This window comes from Mus caroli, chromosome 11, assembly GCF_900094665.2.
Source record: "Mus caroli chromosome 11, CAROLI_EIJ_v1.1, whole genome shotgun sequence".
NCBI lineage: Eukaryota > Metazoa > Chordata > Mammalia > Rodentia > Muridae > Mus > Mus caroli.
Genome location: NC_034580.1, coordinates 22,986,680 through 23,013,172, shown reverse-complemented (window position 1 = coordinate 23,013,172; position 26,493 = coordinate 22,986,680). Strand labels below are relative to the sequence as shown.

The 26,493-nt window shown below is 37.4% G+C and overlaps 1 non-coding gene across 1 annotated transcript; it reads left to right on the top strand.

Annotated features, from left to right (window-relative positions):
- The first annotated feature begins 17,739 nt into the window (after positions 1 to 17,739).
- LOC115032695 lies at positions 17,740 to 17,871 on the top strand. The gene has a single exon (XR_003838323.1). It is a non-coding gene; the product is annotated as a small nucleolar RNA SNORA17 (small nucleolar RNA).
- The last annotated feature ends 8,622 nt before the right edge of the window (positions 17,872 to 26,493 follow it).

The window sequence follows — 26,493 nt, the reverse complement described above, 5'->3', positions numbered from 1 at the left end:
AGGAGCAAGAGCTGAGAGTTCTATGTCTTCATCCAAAGGCTGCTAGTGGAAGACTGACTTCCAGGCAACTAGGGTAGGGTCTTATACCCACACCCATAGTACACACCCATTCCAACCAGGNCACACCTATTCCAACAAGGCCACACCTTCAGATGGTGCCACTCCCTGGTCCAAGGATATATAAACCATCACAGCATATTAGAAATAATTATTTCTAGGTAAAGGTCAAATTAACTAGTGAAAAAGAATTTTAAAATAGAAGTTTTTTTTTTTTCATTATTTAGTTTATATCCTGACATATCCCCAGCCCCTTCCTCCCAGTCCCTCTTCTCACATAGGTTTTCCCTTAATCCCCTCCCTTTCCCCTCTGAGAAAAGGAAGAATCTCCCCTGGACATCAACCAACCTGGCACAAGAACTCGCTGCAGGATTAGGCTCATCCAATTCTACTGAGGCCAGACATGGTGGCCCAATGAAAATAACAAGATACACAGGTAGGCAACAGAGTTAGGAACAGCTTCTGTTCCAGTTGTTGGGGGAGCCACATAAATGTTAAGCTGGATATGTGCTACGTATATGTCTAGTGCATGTATGCTCTTTGATTACTGTTTTAGTCTCTGCAAGATGCCAAGGATCTAGGTTAGTTGATTCAGTTGGTCTTCCTGTAGAGTCCCTATCTCCTTCTGGTCCCTCAATCCTTCCACAAGACTCTCTGAGCTCCATCCAATGTTTTGGCTGTAAGTATCTGCATCTGTTTCCATCAACTGTTGAATGGAACCTCTCAGAAGACAGTTATGGTAGACTCCTACCTGAAAGCATAACAGAGTATCATTAATAGTGTGAGGGATTAGTTTACACCCATGGGATAGGTTTCAAATTGGGCCAGTCATTGGTTGGCTATACCCTTCAAGTCTGTTCCATTGTTGTCTCTATACAACTTGTAGGTAGGCCAGACTTTAGGTAGAAGGTTTTGTGGGTGGGATGCTGTCCTTATCCCTATATTGGAAGTCCTCCATAACTATAGGAGGTAACCACTTTAGGTTCCATATCTCCCATTGCTAGGACTCTCAGCTACAACCACCCCCATTGATTCACAACAGCCTCCACAGTCCTGGGTATATCCTAGAGATCCCCCATTTCTGATTTCCATTACCTCTCTCCCACCTTATTCTCTTCCCCATTCCCTCCCCCAAACAGCCACACACCCCTTTCATCTACCTCTGATGACTGCTTTATTTTCACTTCTGAGGGAAACTCAAGTATCCCCCCTTGGGTCCTTGATATTTGCTTCTTTGGGTCTATGGAGTGTAGCATTGTTACCCTGTACTTTATGGATACTCTCCACCTTTGAGAACATTCCATGTGTGTCCTTTTGGATCTGGGCTAACTTAGGATGATATTTTCTAGTTCCATAAATATGCCTGTAAAATAGTATTTCATTTTGTAAATGAACCACATTTTCTTTATTCATTCTTCAACTGAGGAACATCTGGGTTGTTTCTACTTTCTGACTACTACAAATAAAACTGCTATAAACATAGTTGAGCAAGTGTACTTGTGGCATGGTGGAACAACTTTTGGGTATACCCAGAAGTGGTATAGCTGAGTCTTGAGGTACAACTATTCCTAATTTTCTGAGAAACTGCCAAATTGATTTCCTTGGTGATGTACAAGTTTTCAAGTTTGTTTGATCAGCAAAACAGGACTGTTCCACATGTTCTACATCCTCAGCAGAATGTGCTGTCACTTGAGTTTTTGATCTTAGCTATTTTAGTGGGTGTAAGGTAGAATTCAGAGTAGTTTTGATTTACATTTCTTTGATGACTAAAGACATTGCACATTAAGTATTTTTATGCTATTCAAGGTTCCTTTATTAAGAATTTTGTTTAATTCTGTGACCCATTTTTAAATTGAGTTTTCGGATTTGTTGGTGTCAAATTTCTTGAATCAGAATATATTTTGGACATGATATGCTTGGGAATCTTTTGTGGATTTGTAATCAGTAAGGGGAACTTGAAGTCCCATGCCTGACATGGTGCCATAGGTTAGATTGCCACAGGTTAAAGTCCCCTGTGGTCAATTGGATACAAGGGCCAACAGAAGAGAAGAGAATTTCCCCCATGGCCAGGTATCTTCTAATCATCATGTAGTTGTAACTAAGTCCAAGAAGGCCAAACCCAAACTCACACTGGAAAATAAAAAAAAACAAAAAACAAAAAACAGGATAGAGTTGGGTGTTTACTGCCACAAGCAAAAGAATGGAGGGCAGGGGCTCCAAAGCCCAGAGCTCATTAACACTCCCAGGCTGAAGAAAAATTAATAAAAACAATATGTACATTATATCTCTTGGTTCTGGTCTTCTTCTGGCTACTTAATCATCCTCTGGTCCATGGCCAAGCAAACTTCTCTTGAGGGTGTCCATATTGGTGCACTTGCATTCTGGAGAAAAACAAAAACATAATCTCACCAACTTGTTAGAAGTGGAGCTTGATGGTTGCCATTGAGAAGTTATTAGAACCCTCCATCTAACTAAGAGGAAGGGAGAGTCCTGCGGCAAAAATGCCCAATGTTTATAAGCAGGGCTCAGCCCTTCCTCACCAAAGAGAAAGTTCATATGGAACTTTCCATCAATGCTAGGTGTGAATCTCCTTTAGACTCTTGGGAGGTGACCTGAGCAAGTGCTTCCTTCAAGGAGAGAATTTCTCTTTCTACAATTGCTTGGCCTTGGAGATTATAGGGTATCCCAAAGGAGTGACTGACCCTCCATGAGGATAAAAGGACACTGAACTGCTGAGATGAGTAGGCAGATCTACTATAAGTCTTGAGTTCCTAAGGCATTCCAATCACCAGCAATGCTAATTTCATGGCTTTAATGGCATCAAAGGTCTTTTTACCTGCAATGGTCACCAACCCATTAAGGTGGAGAAAGTAGCTACCACAACCAAAAGCTGGGTAATGGTTGACATCCATTTTCCAGATTAAACTGGGGAGCACACCTCTAGGGTTAACTTCTGATCTGCCAAGGGGCCCCAATGATGCAAGAAGTACACACTTTGCACAGGACCTTGTATGATATTTACAGTGCAACATGGGCAATTTGAGTAAGAGCTTATGCAAATTTTGTGGGGAAAGATAAAATTGCTGGTGTTACATTCTTGCTTCTCCTAGCATTCCATGTCTACAGCCATAATCAGGGCATCAGTTCTCTCATTTCCTTCTGCTAGTATGCCAGGCAGTTTAGAATGTGATCTTATGTGTGAAATGAACCAGTGATGTGCCCTATTCTCAAGATCCTTCTGGATACATCTCATGAAGACATCTATAGAGATGGTTTAATCTTTAATATAGGAGAAGAACAGGGTAAGGACAACTTGTACTGCATATTGGCTGTATGAGAAAATATTAACTGCCTCTTGTTGGCAACACTCAAAATTTTTCAGGAGTCCAAATAATTCACCTAGTTACACTGAGCTAGGATTAGGGAGAATGGTAGTTGTGTGCTTTTCTCCATGTCTTTAGATAATTACACATATCTGGCTTTATTTACATCAGAAAAAACCATAGTTGCTTTGGGAATGAGGCATGAGCTAGGTATGCTAAGGTTTTAACTATAATTGGCAGCTGGGATAAAGCAGAAAGACACTTGTATGGTGGCATGTGATTATCCAAGGAACCTGTGCACCCCATCACCATTTCTTGAAAGCTGATAGGATCTGTCCATAATGAATGAGAATATCATAAGGAGAGTGGTAGAATTATTTTGTCTGTTCTCTGTTATAAGTTCTCCTTGCTAAACCTCTCGCCTTAAGGTTGAGGCAAAAGGCAATCTCAAACTTTGAAGTAACCTTAAGTAAATCAGAGTATGCCTCGTGCAACCACATGAGGGGCCCATTCTGGCATAACACTCCTAGGACCTCATCAAGGGACCAGAGAATTATGCCCAAAAGGAATTTCCTTGGATCATGCAGTTCCAGAGTTGATACAGAAAGGAGCATCATACCATTCTGTAGTAGGTGACTAGCCTCAGATGGTAGTTTACCTCAGGTGAGGGTTTGCTAAGCCTCTCCAAGAGAGAAAAGAGGTGACTCATGTCCTGATCCAGAATAAACAAGGTTTGAGCAAGTTGAGAGTTTAATGCAGTTGTTGTAGTTCCACAAGGAAGGAAGATTCTTTTGCCATGATGCAGAAGACCAGAGGCTTAATCTTGTCAGAAATAGAAAAAAAGCCCAGGAAGACATATCAGGTAACTCTTTGAATCTTTTTGGGAGCAACCCTCAAGTTGGGCTTTTCTAAGTTAAGCAACTGTTGAGAGGATACCTTTTCAAGATGGGGCAGGCTAGGAAGTACAATCATAATATCATCCATGTAATGGACTACTAATACAAAACCCAAACCTTTTAAATGTCATTCCAAAGCTCCTTGCTTTTGCAGAAGATTTCAAAATATCTTTTAGCTTTACATTGATAATCTTGCTTTGACCTTTCTCTTGTGTCTATAATTAAACAACTACATAAAAAGTTTCTAGCCTTCTGCATTAATATCTTCCTTTATTTCCTATTCTGGATTTCTACATCTTATTCATTTTCTTTTGAAGGACAAGCAGTGTGGCAGCACTATTTCAGGAAATGTTGATGACACCAAGCCAATGGAATCTGATTCTTCTCCTCCTTCACATTAGTTTGTCAAGACCTTGTCTGCTCCTTTACCATGATAGAAGCTTACATGAGATTTCTTAGCTGGAAGAGTGTTAGATTTACTGGGCAGCACTGTGGATCATATGTACATTACTGACTAGCAGCTCTCTGAGTTTTATTGTTGCTACTGAAACTACACATTTTCTGAACAGCAACACAGCAATTCTTCCCCAAAAAAACATTAGTATGCTCCTTCCTTGCTCTGAACATAACTAACAAATATTTTATGTAAAAAGAATCTAACAGTATTAATCTATCTTCAGCTGATTTATTTAAATCAGCATAGTTGCCAGCCCACACTGTAAGCAAATTGAACTTTCTAATTGCAAAATTGCATTATATTCATAAGCAGATTTGCTTTCGTTGTTCAATCACTCATTGGCTTATAGCTAGATATACCTTTTGCCTACAGTGAATGATGCATCTGTGAACTTGGCACTGCATACATTTCTTTGAGGTCCTGATGACATTTTATTTGGATGCCTGGGAGAGTCATTAATGATGCTTGGGGCAATTAGTAAAGTTCAGGATGTTTTGTGTATTTGATGGAAATTTCTTATCTTGACTAATTTTTATTCAAGTCTTTTTCAATTTCTATTGAGTATCTCTTGGTTCTGTATTTACTATTGAGTTTAGATGATATTCACATTTTGGATTCAATCACTTATCAGTTCCATGATCAGCAGTTGTATTTCCTTATCCTAACTGTGAAAAAGTCTCTACCTCCTTGTCTTATTTGTCTGCAGTTATTTTTATTCATTATATTCCTCCATCTAAAGTTTTGGGTTGTGTTCCTGACATCTGATAATTAGTATATGAAAGAACTGAGAATTGTAAATACCTTGAGTCAGTGAAAATAGTGTGTGGGACATTAGAAAATGTATCTGGTACACAGGGCATACTAAAGAAGCATTTAAAATTTGTCATGAAGTTGGTTTTACTTGTTGAAAAATTTAACTCAGAATGGTTAAACTGAGAAGAAAATAGCCCCTTGACACATATATTTCCTCTCTCCTTTTTTTGTATTCATTCAGTTAACATCTGACTATAAACTTGAAGGCAAATATCTTAAAATATGCTATTAGATAGACAGGATATTCACATTACCTACATTATAGGAAGTTAATTTACTTGAAATACACAATCTAAGAAATTCATTTATATCAAGTAAAAGTTCTTTCTTTTTTTTAAAGATTTATTTATTTATTATATGTAAGTACACTGTAGCTGTCTTCAGACACTCCAGAAGAAGGAGTCCGATCTTGTTACAGATGGTTGTGAGCCACCATGTGGTTGCTGGTATTTGAACTCCCGACCTTTGGAAGAGCATTCGGGTGCTCTTACCCACTGAGCCATCTCACCAGCCCCTCTTTTTTATTTTTATTTTATTTATTTATTTGATAAATTGTTTTGTTTTTTTTCTGAGTGTTTGGAGGAACCTCTAATTTGAGCATATTTATTTATTTATTTATTTTATTTATGTATTTATTGAAAAGGAGTTCCAAGATCAACTGAAAAATTAATGGAGTGCTATTAGTTGGAAATAAACTGATCATTGATTTATGCATTTATGGATAATAATTTGTTCTCAAATAAGATCAGTTCCAGATAAGTATTTTAAATACATTATTTATAGAAACAGGAAGACAATGTAAAAACACACTCATTTATCTAGATTGTGAAATTTAGTTTTTTTCTAAAATTACTGAACCAATATTTTATCACTTAGAACTTAATTATTATGACGCCCAGAACAAAAACAATAATTATGAAGTTGATTAAAATTATGTATATGAAAAAGTTGTTCTCCTGACTTCAGCTAAATATTTGTATTTTTTTACATATCAGTTTTAATTATATTTTATGAAAATTTATATTTTCATAATATCAGCATAGCAGTATGGTCTCTACTATCATAAATATAATTGACCATTACATGCATTAAATTCCATGAATAAAAAAAAACATAGGTTAATGCATTAATACAGAGTGGCTTATGAAACCTTTCACTATCATCAATGCAAAACTTAAGAGCCTATTAGGAGTGATGATTCCAAAACCCTGCTTTCCACAACGAATCACAGTTTACTGGGATAGAGCCCTAGACGTTTTTCTGTAAGGTTTCCCAGATAAACTCAATGTAATTTAATTTGACCACAAATTATTTATAAGATCTAACTGCTTTTCAGAAATACAGGTAATATAGAGCAGTCATGGTTATCTTTCCAGAATGAATAGTGGCATCTTGTTTTCAGGTTAGACCCTATTTGGGAAGCTAGGTTTGCATGCAAAAATCCTGTCAAACCACATTATCTCCTTTTGAAACCAGTACCAGGTCATTGGTCTTAAGAGTTCTATAGAGGCCTTTTAAGATATAACAGCAGAATTCAGAAATATAGATCGTCTGGGGTTTATTTCATCACATCGTACAAAGACTAATTTTATGAAAGACAAATATTTCTAAAGTTATCATGTCAATTTACCACAAATACATGAAGGGTCTGTTGTTCCTTGCTCCCATTTTCTTCTTGTAAGCTGTTAGAATGTGGTAATATTTAGTTTTTGTTGTGATTTGTATTTCACTGAAGGTTAATAAAGTTAAATTTGCTACTCTCAGCATTTTTATAATGTATCATTTACAATATTATCTCGTTTTAATTTTGTCTCATGATTTTCAACAAACCTCAACTTGAAGGCTTCACTCTTTATGGACACAATTGTATACTGATTTATTGCTGTTCTCAGCATCATGTTTACCTTATCTGTATTGTTTTAACACTCAAAGTTCTATCAAAACCAATAAAAGGATATATATATATATATATATATATATATATGTATATATTGAAATATTCACATACTTGAGATACAAATAAACTGATGACTGACAGTCTTTGTCTCTCCAGTATAGAATAATGAGTTCTTAATTTTTCAACTATATTTATTCTCAAAACAAGCCATGTCATTATTATAATGGATTAGAGATAGTACTGCTGAGCAACAGTAAATGTGAAAACAATAAAAATATGTCAATACATAAAACAAAATCATAGTAATTGGTATTCCATTACGCCCAAGTTTGTTTATTTCTGAGGAACCTTGGCTCTGCTGCCACTAAAGATTAGAAGCCAATTAACTTCAGTATTATAATTTTATTTTATTTTAAGAAATTTTATTTATGCTGTCAGTCTTTAAAATAAAGAGTACATATATGAAAATGATAAATTTGTGTATTTGAAAACTTTTACATATCTAAGACAAAATAACATAAGTAAATGACAAACCAAAAGTTGGTTAGAGAACTCTTATGAAGTTGGATATGTCAAAATTTGATGGATCTATGTTTAGGATTGCAAAATCTTCTTAGATAATGGCTCTTTTAATTTGAGTGAAATGCCCTTCAGATTTCTCTCAGTTTGAAGTCTAATTTATCAGATATGAGATAAAATATGGAGAATCAAATTACCTTTTGTTTGCCTAAAATTACATGTAATATATAAATACCTGTGTATGCATATACATAGATATACTGTTTAAATAAATTACATCACTAGGGTGAGGGCAATACTGATCAACTTGGAAGACATCAATACATGTTGAAAAAATATATACATGTATACATATATGTATATGTATATATACATGAAGATTAGCAGAACAAACTTCATTTTGTTTTTTAGACTTCACTAAGCAAACTTGCCCTCAGAGTGACATGGCCCCAACCATTGAGTTCTGGGAAAAAACATTAGATATTCTTGGCAGTTGTAAAAATAGATATAACAGATGTGACCAGCTGATAATAACACAGTGGGCTAAGTAAACATGAATCATTCTTTGGTCAAGATGCACCTTTTATATGTGTGGTCCTTCCTTGTGGTTTGACCAGATGCAGTGACACAATCAGCTTAAAGGCCAACATTCCTTTACCCTCTTACCCAATCATGTAATGCCAAGGAATGGAAATCTCCACTTGCTATTTTTACTTTTATAAGCCCCACTCCCCTAAAGCTTGAGCTGCTCTCCTATAGTGTTCCTTCAGGAAGGTTTGTGGGCCAGGCTTGAGCCTGAATAAAAACTCTTGTGTGTTTGCAGCAGAGTTGTGGTCCCTGGTGGTCTCTTTGGGAGTCTTGCAATCTGGGAATAGCATACACACATATATGTATATACACGTAACAATGATAATTTTTTAAAAACTGGAGAGGCAAAAAATGGGTGTGGATTTGTAGGCATATACATGAAATTTTCAAAATAAACCTCTTTTTTTTTTCCAAGATAGTGTTTCTCTATGTAGCAATGGGTGTCCTGAAATTCACTTTATAGACCACACTGGTCTTGAACTCATATAGATCTGCCTGGCTTACTTCTTCCCAAGGGCAGGAGTTAAAGGTGTGTACCTCTACTGCTGTGCTTAAATTTGATTTAGTGGGAAGTAATAAAAATGATAAAAGAAATTAATTTTGTATAGGAACAGAATAAAGATGTTCTAATATCTGTTAGAGATAAAGTAGATTTTTCTGTTTCTAGTTAGAAAGTTCTAGAGCTTTTAGAATGTTCTATATCTTAGCATATTTAATGAGCATTTCTCCCTTTGTGATCAATATTAGAGATTCTTAAAGTAAAACAGAAACTGCTTAGTAATTTAAAGAAAAAAAGGAAAAAAAATTAGTTATCTTAAGTCAAGTGTACTGGCTAGTTTTGTGTGAACTTGACACAGCTGAAGTTATCACAGAGAAAGGAGCTTCAGTTGAGGAAATGCCTCCATGAGATACAATTGTAAGGCATTTTCTCAATTAGTGATGAAGGGGGAAAGGCCCTTGTGGGTGGGACCATCTCTGGGCTGGCAGTCTTGGGTTCTATAAGAGAGCAGGCTGAGCAAGCCAGGGGAAGCAATCCAGTAAGGAACATCCCTCCATGGCCTCTGCATCAGCTCCTGCTTCCTGACCTTCTTGAGTTCCAGTCCTGACTTCCTTGGTGATGAACAGCAGTATGGAAGTGTAAGCCGAATAAACCCTTTCCTCCCCAACTTGCTTCTTGGTCATGATGTTTGTGCAGGAATAGAAACCCTAACTAAGACAGTCAAGTTTCCTGCTGGCACTGTAAAAACTCATGATTTTACTAATTCATCTTTTTCACTCTGAGGAAGCAAAACAGTCATCAGAGCAGATACAGATACCAGGAAGATGATGTATGCAGTTTACTTCAGATTAATAACTGAAAAAAATGTATCAGTTTGAATGAATAAGTGACACTGCAAATCATTAAATTGCACATCAGATCCAGAAAATTAAAAAATTGTAAAAAATTATAAAATCCCCCTCTATATATTTTTCCCAACAATAGCATCTGCTGTGTACAGCTCAAGTTTTAAATAATTTATACTTTGAAAAATATTAAAATTACATTTAATTATCTCTGGTATTATACCTTCATAGAATTTTCTAAGTCACTGTGTTGAACAGAAGAGTAACAAAATATATACGGTACATTCTATTGGCTTAGAAATTATTTCCACCATCAATATTTGTAATATAAGCACCCTGATATAAGTATAAGAGTTTCTCATAAGACATTTCAGCACAGTAGCATTAGTGAACAACATGCTTGTGAGATGACAGGAAATCACACCTAATATGAATCTAAGCTATTTGGAGCCTTTAAGAGACTGGAAAAAACATCAAATATAGCAAACATCACACATCAGTTGAGGCTAAGCAGAAAAGCAGTTTTCAGTTTTATAAGGCAAAGGGAGGGCTATAACTTTACGTCATTTTCTGAAAAATAGAAGATTTATTATGGATGAATAATTCAGACCACATGTAAACATAGAAAAGCACCTAATAATTTAATGTCATTAAATTAATGTTTACACAGAAATAATCTCTCCTAATATATTATTATAAAAACTATTTGCACTCTATGCAAAAGCATGGCATGATAAAATGCAATTAAAAATACAATTACCTTTTTAGAAGAAAAATCCTGGTTTCTAAAATCATTAAGAAAATAATCTACTTAAAAAGCTAAGTTGAAATTATACTTTCCAATGAAAAAAATATAAATGTTAAAAAGAAAATTTTCAGAATTTTCTAAGATTAATAGCATATTAGTAACAAATGATTTAAAAGGTACCATGAGAAGCCACACCAAGTCACACAAAAACCACTTCTATTGGATATACACTTCTAGGAAAATGTCAGTAAGTGATTGCACTTCACTGGTACAATGACATCCTAGAACAAGAGTTAGGGAACCAGTGAACTGACTTAGTGTGCTCAAATTGGAAACAATGTTTCATAGGTGTTGAATGTAGTGTTAGAAGCAGAGATGGAAATTTTACAACATGAAACTCAAAGTACAAGATATTTAGTTAATACACTGCAAAATATGCTAATGCTTCCTTAACAATACTTTTTCATATCAGTGCTTATCAATAAAGACAAATTGAGTCAGTTTTCAGTCATGGAGGAGAGACAGGAATAAGCTACATAATTTACCAGTGGGTTTTTAAATACAGTGTACATAAAGATACTCTAATTTTCATGAGGTGGTATAAATTAAAATACACTTTCACTATATTGATGACATTAAGTGTATGAAGGAGCCAGGCATGGTGGTGCACACCTTTAATCCCAGCGTTCGGGTGTTGGGGCTAGCCAGCGGCTCACATGTCCGGGTTCGAGCCTAGAAGGCATTTTGGAATATGGAAGAAAAGAGGGAATCTAGGCGACCAGAGAAAGAATGGAACCAAGACAAATAGTCTGATCAAGTTTCAACTTTAATGTCGACAAACTTGCTTTATAAAGAAGAAGGGAGGCCCATTCCCAGTCACGCAAAGATCCTTTGAAGTAGTCAGATCAGTCTTTTAGTAGGAACTCATGAAGATCACAGTTTGGTGTTAACTCTAGAAGATCTTGGTGAGCATGTTCGGCCTCAGGCAGGTGGCAGGTAGGGGCATATTAAAGGAGAGGGATGAGAAGCAGCACAGTACGTGGCTCCGCCTCCGTGGCAGATGGTCTCAGCCAGCCTAGCTAGGCTGGAAGGAAGTAACACTCGGGAGGCAGAAGCAGGCAGATTTCTGAGTTCAAGGCCAGCCTGGTCTACATAGTGAGTTCCAGGACAGCCAGGGCTATACAGAGAAATCCTGTCTAAAAAAAAAAAAAGGTTGGGGGGGATTCTAAAAGCTTTATAGTTGGGAGATTCTAAAATATGATCAGTAAGCAAAAGGATTACCTTACATTCCATGACCTCCCAACTAAGAAGGTCTCCTTGTGAAGAGAAAATAGACAAGATTTTTCAAGTGAACTGGGAAAAGGTAGGGATGGTAAAAGGAGGGATCATGTTGGGGAGAGGGATGAAGGGAGTGCCTACACGGAGAGACAACTGAAAAAGAGGGGAGCATCATTTTGAGACAGTGATATGGAAACCTGGTGCAGTGGAAACTCCCTGGGGTCTGCAAGGGTCATCTTAACAAGTATTCCTAGTAATAGGGTATATGGAGCCTAAACAGGCCATATTCTAGAAACAGAACCTGGCTATCTTCTGTAACCAGTCAAGTCTTCCAGAGCAGGGATTAGGGCACCAACTCAGCCACAAAACCTTAACCTACAATTTGTCCTGCATGAAACATATGCTGCAAGCAATGGTGGCACAGAACTTGTAAAGGTAGACAATCAATGTCTGGTCTAAGTAGAGGCCCACATGACACTGCTTGTATGACCAGGATCTGTATTGCCCAGAATGCTGGCTAGACACAAACATGACTAGACATAAATAAAAAGCAAAAAGCAACAAGCCAAAATTTAAAAAAAAAAAAAAAGGTAAGTAATAATATTCTGCCAATCATCAGAGAGGCTTCATCTGGTGAGAACAGTAATGAGAACAGTTAATGGCAAAAGATACAGAGACTCAGACCAACTTTAGTTGGAACTACAGAACCTTAAGAAAAAGGAGCCAGGGAGGTCAAGAACACCATGAGGACACAGAAAACAGAGCCAAATAAGCAAGGCTCATAGTCACTTTTAGAAACTGAAGTCATAAACACAGAGCCTGTATGGGTCTGTGCTAGATCCTCTGCATGAATGTAATGGTTGTTTTAGCTTGGTGCTTTTATGGAACTCCTAACAGTGGGAGTTGGGATAGGGAGCCTCTGACTCATTTCTCTGCTTCTGGGACAATTTCCCCCCTACAGGATTGCCTTGTCCAGCCTTGCTATGAGGGTCTGTGCCCAGTTTTATTGTATCTTGTTATGCTGTGTTTGACAGGAATAAGGAGACCTGCTCTATTCTGAAGGAAAACAGAAGAGGATGTGGAGGGATAAGGGAGATGTGGGGTGTTTGAGAGGAATGGAGGGAAGAGAAATTTCTGTCAGGATATTGTATGAGAGAATAATAAATAGATAGATAGATAGATAAATAAATAAATCCAAATACATAGAAAATGATAGATAGATGAGAGAGAGAGAGAGAGAGAGAGAGAGAGAGAGAGAGAGAGAGAGAGAGATGATAGAATATAGAGATAGAAAATGAAGATTCAGAATCTGTTTCATTTCAAATTTTGAAGGAAGAATTTACTACATTGCAACAGTGTTTAAGCTTACTTACTAGGCTGGCTATTTCTAGCAATGTCTAAGGCATTAGCCCTTCTTCAGCAGTTCAAATTCTGGCGCAAGTTATCTTGCTCTTCAAGCCTTTTGATTAGCTGAGCAAATCTATCAAAAATGTCTGTAATAGACTAAGGATATATATTTATTCTTTGGAATACACATATTCATTCTTTGGGAAACCAAAATACAACAGTCAACACAAGTCTTGGGGTTAGATCAAGTTTTTAAGTTAAAAAAAAAAATGGGAGCAAGTAAAGAGACAAAATGTGGAGCAGAGTCTGAAGGAAAGGCCATCCAGAGACTGGCCCACCTGGGGATCTATCCCATATACAGTCACTAAACCCAGACACTATTGTGGATGCTAAAAAGTACATGCTGACAGGATCCTGATATAACTGTCTCCTGAGAGGCTCTGCCAGAGCCTGACAAATATGGAGGTGGTTGCTTGCAGCCAAACATTGGACTGAGCATGGGGACCTCAATGGAGGAGTTAGAGAAAAGACTGAAGGAGCTGAAGGGGTTTGCAACCCCATAGGAAGAACAACAATATCAACCAACCTGATGCACCCAGAGCTCTAAGGGACTAAACCACCAACCAAAGAGTAAACATGGCTCCATTTGCCTTTGTAGCATAGGATAGCCTTGTTGGGCATCAATGGCAGAAGAGGCCCTTGGTCCTGTGAAAGCTCAATGACCCAATATAGAGGAATGTGAAAGAGAGGAGGTGAAAGTGGGTGTGTGGGTGGCATGGGAACACTCTTATAGAAGCAGGGGAAGAGGGAGGAGATAAGGGGTTTCCTGGGGGAGAAAACCAGGAAAGAGGGTAACGTTTGAAATGTAAATAAAGAAAATATCCAATAAGACAATCAAACAAACCCCAAAGTCTGCTTTCAAAACTTCTAAGTTCAAGCAGTGATAACACTGTAAACTTCAATGCACTTGGTGAAGTGTATCCTACTCAGTCTTCCATGTTCTGATCACTATGTAATCCTTCAAACTGTAGAGTTAAAACTCCACAGCAGCATTCCATTATGAAGTAATAATAGTATAAGTGTAAGCATCCCAAAACGCACTACAAAGCTGTATGAGAGGTACTTATTTTCTTGCTGTACTTTCCCTTGGGTTGTGTATAAAATACATACGTATGTATAGTACATACATACATACATACATACATACGTACATACATGCATGCATGCATATGGCCAGACAGACCTATATAGCTTGAATAGGTGGAGCAAAGTTTCAACAAACTTCGCATATATTCATACATACAGATTTGACAGAAGAAACAGTCCCAACAACTTCACATTCATATACATTTTTGGTAGATGGAGCTAAGTTTTAGCAAGATCCAACCATTTTACATACATACATACATACATACATACATACATTACACATTCATACACATTCATACATTGGGTGGAATGGAGCAAGCTCCAACCACTTTACATACATACATGCATTTTGTGATTGAATGGAGAAAACTTCCAACAAGCTCCAACACATTATTTTTTCTTCCACAGTTTATGTATCTCAGCCAAATCTTTCAAGCAATATAGAATTACAATGTGATTGCATTCTATTTTTCTTAGTAAATTACTATGAAAAAACAGTATGTTCTCCAATACTTTATATTAAAAAACATTATATAGCAGAGGTAAAGAAAACAAATTATTTCTAAGAACCTATGTACATTGGTAACTAAGCAACTTTTTGTAGAGTGACCAAGTGTGAGCAAGCAAGGTTATTTTCTCACCCAGTTTCTCTGACTGGCAGGCAGCAATTTGCAGTTACAAAGAAAAGAGTGGTTATTTCATTATTTATTTTTAACAGTAATCATAAAAATCTTAAAGAAATCACAAATCTAAATTTTTATGCAAAAACAACCAGCCATTTCTCCTTTAGCTTCTCAGAATGTACAACTATGTGTTTGCAATTTTTATTAAATCATATCAGAAATCCGGGGGCAAAAAATTGAGTACAATAGATCAATCAACACTAGTCCAGCCTCAGTGAGAGTCACGTCAGCCAATGCTTGCTGGATAGACTGCCATTCATGTTGTTGCCTAACCTCAAAAAGTCCCTAGTCCCTAGCTCAACGAATAAGTGTATTCTTCTGAACTTCAAATTATTCCCTAAGATTTTCTATATTAGAGACACTAGCAAAAACATCTTAACCTAACTTCATTAACAATTCATTTTTCCCACTGCTCTCTTAGGGTAGTGGTCATTGCTGACAATTTATATTTTCTAAGTTCTTTCTGAGGATGGTGACTGAACTCTAGTAGAAATACCTAAAAACAATCAAATACTATTATTGTGAGTGCCGATAATACTCACCAGTGAGAGGCTGGAAGCCCCCTTTGAGTTTTCTTAAAATTCTTAGATTAAGAGGATGTGAAGGCAACAATCAGAGCAAAATCCCACAACAGCATGAAGTCCTCAGTACACATAGTCATCAGAGCTGTACCTCTCTAAGACACACCCATCATGGTTGTGCTAACCAGTGGGGCAAATTCCATGAGTTTAAAACCGTTTTTTGTTCAGAAAGCACAGCCCTGGACACCTCTGAAATATTGATATGCACTAATTCATGGGCAACACCTAATAATAAATATCTCAAGATAGGAAAACTAATATAAATAGACTTAGAACAGGGAGTTCACAGATTGATAACAGGAGAGAAGCAATCTCTTCTGTTGGCTCTAAGATATGGATTCAGGCATCCACATAAAGGCATACTCCTAATATGGTAATAAAGGAACCATCACCAGAAAGGCTTCAAACAGCAAGGCAAAATCAATGACTGAATCTCTGGATGCCCCTCCTCTTGGCTACTATCTTTCTGTTTCCATGGACACAACAGAGTCAATGCTATGGTTTTATGTACAAAACCTGGTCTGCTACCATCATTATTGAATATTTATCCTGCCAATAGTAGAGGCAAAGGCCCCCTGGTGAGATAATAACAGGCAAGTGTGTTGCTTTTTGTTATTGTGAGATGACAATTTTCACTCTAAGAACAATGTACACAGTAGGAGTTTTTCCTTCTCACATATCACTTGGGGTTTCAGAAGATTTATTTTCTGCACATTTTGATTGGCTTTGCCCTGGGTAAATATAGAGAGTGGAAGAGTAAAGAACAGGCAAAGAGGATTTTCAATGCTTTTCAATACTTATCCTCTTGAAACTCTATCTGCTGGGCTGTGTAACTTTGCTTCAGACTGTGGTGTTTGTGAGACAGCTCCTTCCTAAAGCTCCTGCTCCCAGCCTTGAGGTCAGGTGGGGCCAATGGCCTTCAGTGAACTAATGGTTCCTTTACTTTGCATGCGTAACAACCCTGCTAACACAGTTTACAGTTACTTGTATTTCTTCAGTTATCTCATTGGTATGTTTATCTATTTCCACATGAAAAGCCCTACTGACTCTTATGGTGTACATTACAAATCAACATGATTTTCCATTGATATACACACACACACACACACATATATGTATGTATATATTTTTCAGTTACTTTATGGTTTCATTTAAAATATGTCTTTAATGAAATATAAAAGTGCAGGAAAAAATATTGTAATGTAGTTTTTAGTTTTCTTTTTTATTTTAACCCAAATGGACTCAGTAGCTTACCAAATAATACAACAATTTACTTGTAGTAGGAAATGTCACCTCTATAATTTATCCCTACTATGCAGTTGAATACATTTCTAGGTGTTTTCCATATTAAGTATACATTAAAGGATTAAATTAACACAGTAGCTTAAAAACATATCAAAGGAATAAATTATTATAATACAAGCAGATTTAATGAAATATATACATTGAACGTCTAGTCCTAAAATGTTAAATTTTCAAACAATGGGCTAATATTTTCATCAGGCACATCAGACTCCTGTATCACTAGAAAATATGACTATTTTCTTATAAGCAAGACAATAAACACCAGCAGTATATGTTCATAAATTTGGTGCAAGTAAGATACATCTCCTACATTAGCTTAGTTAAATTAGAAGACAATAACAATGTAAAATCAGAAGTTGAATGAAGCTGAAATCTTATATATTCAGGGAAAGGTTTGTTACAAAACTTCTCAACACTGTTTTTCTATTTTAAAAAAGTGTGAAACAATAAATGCTTAGGATTTATAAACCATAAATGAGTATATGGATTATAGTGAATATAGTGGAATAACTTGGCAGAATTGTTACTGATTAAAAGTAAATAAGGTATAAACTAAGAATCTGGTGTATTTGCATAGATAGACATATATACATATACACATATATGTATGCATTAATAATAAAGAAAAAATGGCTATCAATTTAATAGTTTGATAGTATTGTAGGCATTAGTGGGAGGGTAGCACAGAGGGATGGAGGAAGAAAAAGAGGAAAGAAGGTTATGTAATTTTATTTCAATTAAAGTTATACTTTTACCTTCTTCTAGAAACATTACAGGTATGGCTGCTGTGTCACATGTGCATCAGTGGGTTGCAGAGAGGAGAGAGGCTATGTCTACACTCAGTGTTCTGACCTGTGAACATCTAAATGCAGTCTAGAATTCCCTGAAACATCTAAATGCAGTCTAGAATTCCCTGAAAAAAAGCAAGCTGGAGATGACTACCAGTCCAGTGCAGCACAGGTCTGGGTAGGGCATGCCCAAGATGATCCCTGCTCAATGCCATAATGTACACATTTCGAGACAAATGCTGAGATGTCATCAGATTCTCAGAGACCCTGGGCAGTACTAAGAGAAGCAAGTAAGTGTTGGAGAAATGGAAAAGAAGGAGGAACATGGATGTGGGCACAATGAAGAGAACAATGACATTTCATTTCTCAACGAAGAGACTAGACATTTGAGGATAGTGAGGAATAGCCAGATATGTATAGCCAGTGATGCCACCTTGGATCATAGTGGGGTTCTGGCCTGTGCTGCCACCAGGGCCTACATCTGGGTCCGTGGCCTTATAGCAGCAGAGGTTTGTTACCATCAATAGTGAGGTAAATGTACTTGGTCTGAGCTGATGTCCAGGAACATGGCCTTACCTATCACCTGGGTGTCATAAGAGAGCCAATCCCTGGAACTTGAGAGCAGATAAATTGACCCTACCCCTAGCCATCTCCAGTACTCAGAAAAATGTCCCTGCACATTGTGAAAGTTGTGAGTGAGCTGGCTCTGAGGATGATATGTACATGGAAGAGCTGGCCCATGTAATGAAATAGGCAAGGGAGAGATACCCTCATACCCTCTTGTGTCTGACCACATGTGACAGTTGGGAGACCTGTCCCCAGGGTCATGAGAGCAGGAGAGCTTTCCCTGCCCCTCATCAGCTGCAGCACTTGGGATTGCAGGTCTTGTATACCTGGACAGCACAACAGAGCTGAAACTGATGGGGTGAGGCATTAGTGAGCTATCCTGAGGGTGTAAGCCCTGGAGAGCTGGCCTACTGCTTGTTTATTATGTTGTAATATACATGAGGGAGAGCTAGCCTCCTCTACCCCTACCACCCCTTGCGAACTACAGCAGAAAGGAGAGCTGGCTCCTAGGTAATAAGAGCAGAAGATCTGGCCCTGGATGATGAAGAGATGCCCTATTCCCCTCCCTCATCCCTCAACACCTATGGTGAGTATGGTAGGAAACTGGTCCCTGGATCATGAGAGTAGGCGAACTGGCCATGTCACTTACCAGTTGCAACACTCAGGAGAGTGGCCCTAAACCTCACATGAATACTAGGGTAGAAGTGACCCTGGCTGTGGGAGTTGCTGGTGTCCCAGCCCTGAGTGTGTGAGAGTGGAAGAGCCAGCTGGCTGATTACCTTAGCTACTACCTCTTAGGCCCAGATCCAGAGATTTGATTTGGCCCACCACAATATCTGCCCCATTGATGAAATGCTTGAGTATATGAACTGGTCCTACAAATGCAAAACTACAAGATCTCCATGATAGTGGGCAAAAATAGGATATCTAAGAGTAGTCCCGGTGAGGTTCTAGCAGAACCAGGCCTTATACCAGATCAATGAGTCATTGCAATGAACATTCGCAAGCAGCATGGACAATAGGGGACACATTGTGACACACTGCAGCTTCCAGAACAAATAATTTTTTCCTTTTTTCTCTTTTTGGGGAGGTTGCAAGGGTAGAGGACACCTACAAGAGAGGGAGAGATGAATGGGATTGGAGTGAATAGCATGAAATTCACAAGAATCAATAAAACATTTAAGGAAAACATATTTTAGAGATAGGGCTGCCTAGCTGGCCCAGTAGATAAGTCACATAGACCTGGGGCCTAAATACTTGAATCCAATCCCCAGAGCCAATGAGGTGAAGGGAACATCTGACTCTTACTGACCTTCACGTGTGAGTTGTAACAGGTAACTTCCCAGTGCACACACAAACACTTACTAAATAAATAGTTTCAAAACTAAAGAAATAAGAACAACAGTATACATAATATCAGTTTTTATTTTTAAATTTATTTTATCTTATGTGTATGGATATTTTGTGTACAGGTATGTCTGTACATCCAGGTGAGACAAGGGTCAGAAGAGAGTACTTGATCCCCTAGAACTAAGACTGTATAAGGAATGAGCAACAAATGTGGGACAGAACCAAGTCCACTGCAAAAGTAGCCAGTGATCCTAACCACAGTTACAATTAATTGTGTAACTTCCCTTCTTTATAAATTATTAATACAGCAATGGAACACCTTTTTATCTTCTTTTTTCAACAAATAGCCTTTAACTATTCTAGATAGTCCAAATTCAGGGTATTTTTGTTTATTTTATTCATAATACTTTTGTATTTTTGGCTGATGTGATTCAAGATAAAATGATAGTCACAAGTAAATGGTTTGATCTCACAATTGTTACTAACTTCTTTGTTCATAATTTATTTTAATAGTGTCCTTGGAATATACAGGAAATATTCTTCTACTGGGTGCCATAATACTTGACTTGAGCAATGGATGTACACTGTCACAAAATGAATTTATGCATATTCTTCCTTCAATACCTAGCTAATTAATTTGTTTTTCTCTGCAAACCTCTTCATAGACATATGATCTTCACTGGTCACTTCCATATTTCAAATCCTTTGGCTTATACCAACACCTTCTTTCATTGTTCTTTAATAGCATGTGGTTTTTCAAATGTAAGAGCTTTGGTCATTCACTAATATTGAAGAAATTCAAATGTAAAAAAGGATCATAGTGAGTGGTCTCATCAAGTTGTTATATTTCATGCAGGTTTTAACCAGGACTGGAGTCAGATCTCCTTCGTGAAACGTCCAGAATCTAATGAATGCTAAGACTAGAATGATGTTGGCATCCCTCACCTGGAGCATTACACACAGCAGGTAAACTCTAAAGTAAAATTTATAATAGAATAGAAAGGCAGAGGAAGTCATGCAACATTGTACCAGCCTCAAAATCCACATGCTGGACATCATTTCAGAATGACATTCCAACCTCATTTCCCAGCTCCATAGCTTCATATTCCCTCTGATTCAAGCAATCATAATAGTAATTAAAATACACATACAGCAATGAATAATGGGAATTCCTTCCTGGTCGCCAGACTAGGCACAAACCAAGCCATAGCATGTCTTTTCAGAGAGATCCTTTACTGAGCAGGAAAGAAAGGTTAAGATGTCTACTTTCTGACTCAAGAAGCAAACCAGCAGCAAATGACCTTGCAGGTATAATTTTTAAGGAGAGAAAAAAAGGAAAAATCTGTGTTATAATGGGCTAGTATGCAGTGGTATGTTTTGATTAGTCGTGTTAATTAGGAGAACCACAGGGGGCTTTTTATTGCTAGACAGGTGGACCTTGATAGTCAGCCTCAGGAAGAGGAAGGGGTCAAATAAGGGAATAGACCTTGGTGAGAAGCTTTTAATATGTTATTTAATGGTTTTTAGCAAGCCAGAGGGAATTGGGGAAAAAGGGAAAGGCCTGCCTGAGCCTTGTTTGCCAAGCCCTGGCTGGTCAGAGTCTCTTCAGAGATAGGCAGAGACAGATTAGGACCCACCCTTTGACTCAGAGCTTAAAGCACCTACTGACAAACCCAAGAATCTGAACTTGATTCTTACCTGTAAAACTCAAGTTGTCCTCTCTTTTCCCAAAGACAATATGGCATGTATGCCGCCAACACACACAACACTAGATAGATAGAAACACAGGCCAGAGGACAGACAGATAGATAGATAATAGATAAGTAGCAAGCATTTTATGAAATCATGATCAACAACTAAATGGGGCTGATGTTTTATGTCTTGTAATCATTGCTGCCTTAGGTCAGTAACTGTGTTTTCTAGCATGCATACTCTGGACAGTCATTATTATTTCTGTATAGAATTTCACAGGTAAAACTTTAAATTAATAAAGAAGTATTATAAATTGACTTTAAAATGAGCATTTACTTTACGTAGCTTTAAGAATTAAGAAAGTGTTGCTGGGTCAAAGCAAAGTTGAATTCCTTTATAAGCTGATATGAAGCCCAATATTAGCAAGGGAATACAACATTCATCAGAAGAAACAAAAAACTTTACATTCAAACCATGCCAGGAAAAAATCAAATATTTAAATAACCAAACTTACAAGCAAACTAAGCATTTTTCATTCCATTGTATCTCAAATCACTAATTGGTTTTCCACACATTAAATAGACAATTTAGATTACAGGTTGATGTAATATACTTTTATCTCTCTCAATGTATACACTACTGTTCCCCTCAAAGCTCAAGGACACTAGTTTGAGAGGATGGAAACTAATTCAGACAGTTCTTTACCTGTCAAACTGTTGGCACTAGGCTACCCAGAATCTATGAACTATTCTTTTGAACCTTTATTTTAAAATGATGGCGTATGGATTGGGAGAGTTCCAAGTTATTTAGCATAATATTAAAAAGTTGTCCTACAAATGAAACTAGCAAAAAGTCACAGAAAGGTCATGGTCTTGACACTTGGAAAAAAATATATAGTTTGAAATGACCACTTGCTGTGTCTTGGAGAAAGAGTGGTGTCTCTGGGCTTCACTCCCCTCCCATAAAAGATCAAAACATTAGTTCCTATCTTTCCATGTTGAAAGGAAACCTAGAGAAAAATTTCAGCTTTTTAACAGAGGGGAAGTTACGTAACACTTTACTTAGTGAAGTGCTATCACAGAATCATAGTCCTTGGTTCTGGATTTTTTTTCAAAATTCAAAATACCCTACCCCTGGCCTGCTCCCCTACCCACCCACTCCCACTTCTTGGCTGTGACATCCCCTGTACTGAGGCATACAAAGTTTGCAAGACCAAGGAGCCTCTCTTCCCAGTGCTGGCCGACTGGGCCATCTTCTGCTACATATGCAGCTAGAGACACGAGCTCTGGGAGTACTGGTTAGTTCATATTGTTGTTGCACCTATAGGTTGCAGACTCCTTCAGTTCCTTGGGAACTTTATTTAGCTCCTCCATTGGTGACCCTGTGTTCCATCTGGATTTTATTCCATCTTATATAGGTAATTAAACAACTCCCTGGTTAAAGTCAAAGTAACAATATTAATGGAAGTCAATAGTTTATAATTTAGTTGAGTAAAAATGATCACAAAGAAAATATTCTTCAAAGTGTACATAAGAATTATTCTTTTATTTGCATTTTTCCAATTTTTTTCCATAGTTTCAAAATGTAGATTTATGACATAGAATTTATCTTCACAAGATAAGATCCAGGGACACCTCCTGTAAGGAAGCATCTTCACATAGAGATGGGAACCAGTTTCATCTAAGCTTCAATATCTCTAATTCCTGACCAGTCACATCTTGTCAAAAGAAATGATTGCCTCAGAACCAGTAAGATACATGGTTAAAATAATGAACAATTTAAGATGAACAACAACACAGCAGAACCATATGGGCACACAGAAACACCAAGAGAAAGCCCCTGAAAGGCCCAAATTATGTGTGGAGCAAAGGTCAGGTTGAACCACCAGCCTTCTTTATTGAGCAAGCTATTATCCCTTTGGGCTTTAAGTCTTCAATGATTACTGAGAGCTTTCCCAGGGCAGTACATGGTATGACTATATGTTTCTTAATAAACAAGTGATTTAAAATGTTCCTCAAGCAAAATTCAACCATGTTTTATACAGTATTATAATGCTAATTACTATAAAACACAATTGAAAAAATAATCTGAAGCCTGTGGTGAAGCCAAGGGATCTCATTGCAAGCATCCCTGTTCTGTCCCTTGCTGCCTCTGTGCTGGCCAAGCTAGAGTTTGGTTTTAGTTCTTAAAAAACAAAAACTACACTTAGGACCTTAGTACTAGCTCTTCCTTAATCACTAATGGCTTTCTCCAAGATGATACATGGATCATGTCCCAGATTAAATCTATCCATGAAGAAATATCTCTTGATCAGCCACAGGATTAAACATTTCAATTTCTTAGTCGCTGTTCGTTTTGTCATAAGTCTCAATGAAAATAATGATGTGGTAAAACGTTCATCACTCAAAACTCCCTGGTCGTACAAGCACACTCATCACTACCCATTCCAATGATCTGGATTCTGAAGTGAAAGACACACATGCACAACATTATATGTAATATACCCTAAGCAGGTCAGTGACTGGGACACCCCCTAACTGCACGTGGCTATAACTCTGATATTCCTTAGTTATTACTTACTAGAATCTATATTTTATCTTTGGGGCCCTGGACCTTGATGAACAGCCCTCCCGAGGCTGCGTCCCCCATTTACAGACATGTCAGCAGTATCTCCCTCCTGCACCTTTCTGTCTTCTACACCCTCCTCATAGCAGAGTCCTTTCTTCATCCTCTCTGTCCCTTCCCTGGAATCCTAAAAGATCCACCTCTGTCTTTTTGTCCAGACATTGGCTGCTGGTAACTTTATTGACCAGTCAAAAACCAACTCAGGGCAGGCTTTCTTTAGTTCTATCTGTGGGGTACTACAAACAGGTTTTTGGGTAACATAATTAACATGAGGACACAAGCTCCTATAATCAATGCTGTTAAAAATTAAGTTTGAAGAACAACAGAGCTGTCTGTCTTCTAACATCTCAAGGCCTCATAGCTTCCATTATTAGCATCCAGCGATGCCAAAAACAAAAGAACAGATTGCTTCTATGAAAAAGTCTGCATCTGAAATCCAAGGTAACCATTCTCCATTTCTCTTTATCACGACTATAATCCTTTAGGTGCTTTTACAGAGCAATAAAAGGCAAAGATATCTTCAAAACATGCAACAGTTTAGCATCAAGGTAGTTCATCTTCTAGCATGCTGCCCTAACAGCACACAGGACAGGTTAAAATCACAAAGCCTAGAAACTAAGTTTCTTTTAGAAAGTCAAATTTGCTCAAGTAAATGAGAAGTCAGTAGCCTTCATTGATCAATGAACTAACTGTTGAGTAAGTGAACTTACCAACAGCATACCACCCCTCACAGAGGCTACTTTCTTTTGTTGTAAGAAGATTTTTAAATGTTTGATACTGTCCTTGAATAACTGTTTGTAATAAATGTCGCTTAAAATATCATCATATTTTTTCCACACCATAATATTTTATCAATTATTTAGGCATATTATACAATGTGCTCTGATCCCACTCAATACATGAAACTCAATTCATAGGTTAGGATTTAAAATGTATGTAAAATACACACACATGCACACACACACACACACACACACGTACGTGCATACATGGAATGTCTCAAACTAAAGGCCGTATACAAGATGTTTCTCTTTTCTTTCATCTCACAGCTCTTCAGGACAGAAATAGGCTTTTTCTTTTAATTCTACAAGTCATTTTTTTTCCACAAGAGAAAGGTTCTCTGTCACTGACAAAAAGCATATTATATCTACATATATCTCAATTTCTGAGAAGGATTTTGCTGTTTTATCTTTGACATCAAACAATGAAAGGATAAGTGAAGGAAGGAAAATTCTATGCAAGAAAAAAATGGCAAGTTTCATTCTATTTCAATGGATATATGTGATATGATATCACATGCCTCAGAAATATGTTCATAACAAAATTTTGTGTAATCCTTTCTTTCTTTCTTTTTCTTTCTTTCTTTCTTTCTTTCTTTCTTTCTTTCTTTCTTTCTTTCTTTCTTTCTTTCTTTGTGTGTGTGTGTGTGTGTATTGCCCTGGCTATCCTGAAACTCACTCTGTAGCCCAGGCTGGCCTCAAACTCAGAAATCTGCCTGCCTCTGCGTCCCAAATTCTGGGATCAAAGGCGTGCGCCACCACTGCCCGGCCTGTGTAATCCTTTCTTAATAAAGTCTATAATGTTCTCTCACTAATCATAGTATGCTCCCAAAATTATAGATGTTTGCAGAAGAAAACAACTTGATTTCTAAGTCTACATACAACAAAAGTAAATGAGAAAATATCATTAATGGTTTAAAGTATCACCCTAATCACATTGTCAAAGAAGAAAAGGATACATTTAGTACCATGTGGCACCACTGTATTTTTGAATCTCAAACATAATCATCCCTAGTAAATAAAACTGAACTGTTAAGAGGACCTCTCTTCTCACATAGCTAATTCCTACTGTAATGTACAGCAGCCTAGTTGTTGTGCTACTTAAAGTTAAACCTGATCTAGAGATTTGTACCTGCAGTGAGACTCAACTAACTCAAGCAGTAACACTTCAATAAAGAACAGAATGATAGTTCTTCAAAGAACATTAAAATAAAGCAAAGACAACTTGGAACCAATACAGCTTTCTTTGGCTCTGACTCCTCTCATTCCACCACTTTCATTTTTTTTTCTTCTCCCAAATGTCTTTTAGTTCACAACCTAAGCACAGGCTTACAGAATCTTCCCTGTTTCTGAAAACTGGCCAGTTATAACTCTTTCTTTGCTTACTTAAATTGGTTTAGTCTAAAACTTATTTTTAAAACCAACTCCTTATACACTTTTTCCATTTTGCAAAAAAGTATTTTCAAACTATCTTTCAGGCCTTAACACTTTTGAAAGTATCAAGTGTGGAAGAGGGGAAGAAAGGATTGTAGAAGCCAGAGCTGTCAAGGATACCATAAGAACAAAGCCCACATAATCAACTATACAGAGTTCATAGAGGTTAACAGAGATGGAAGGAACAATCAGGGAGCCTATATGGATCCTCAAGAGGTCGTGTGTATGTGTGTGTGTGTGTGTGTGTGTGTGTGTGTGTGTGTGTGTGTGTGT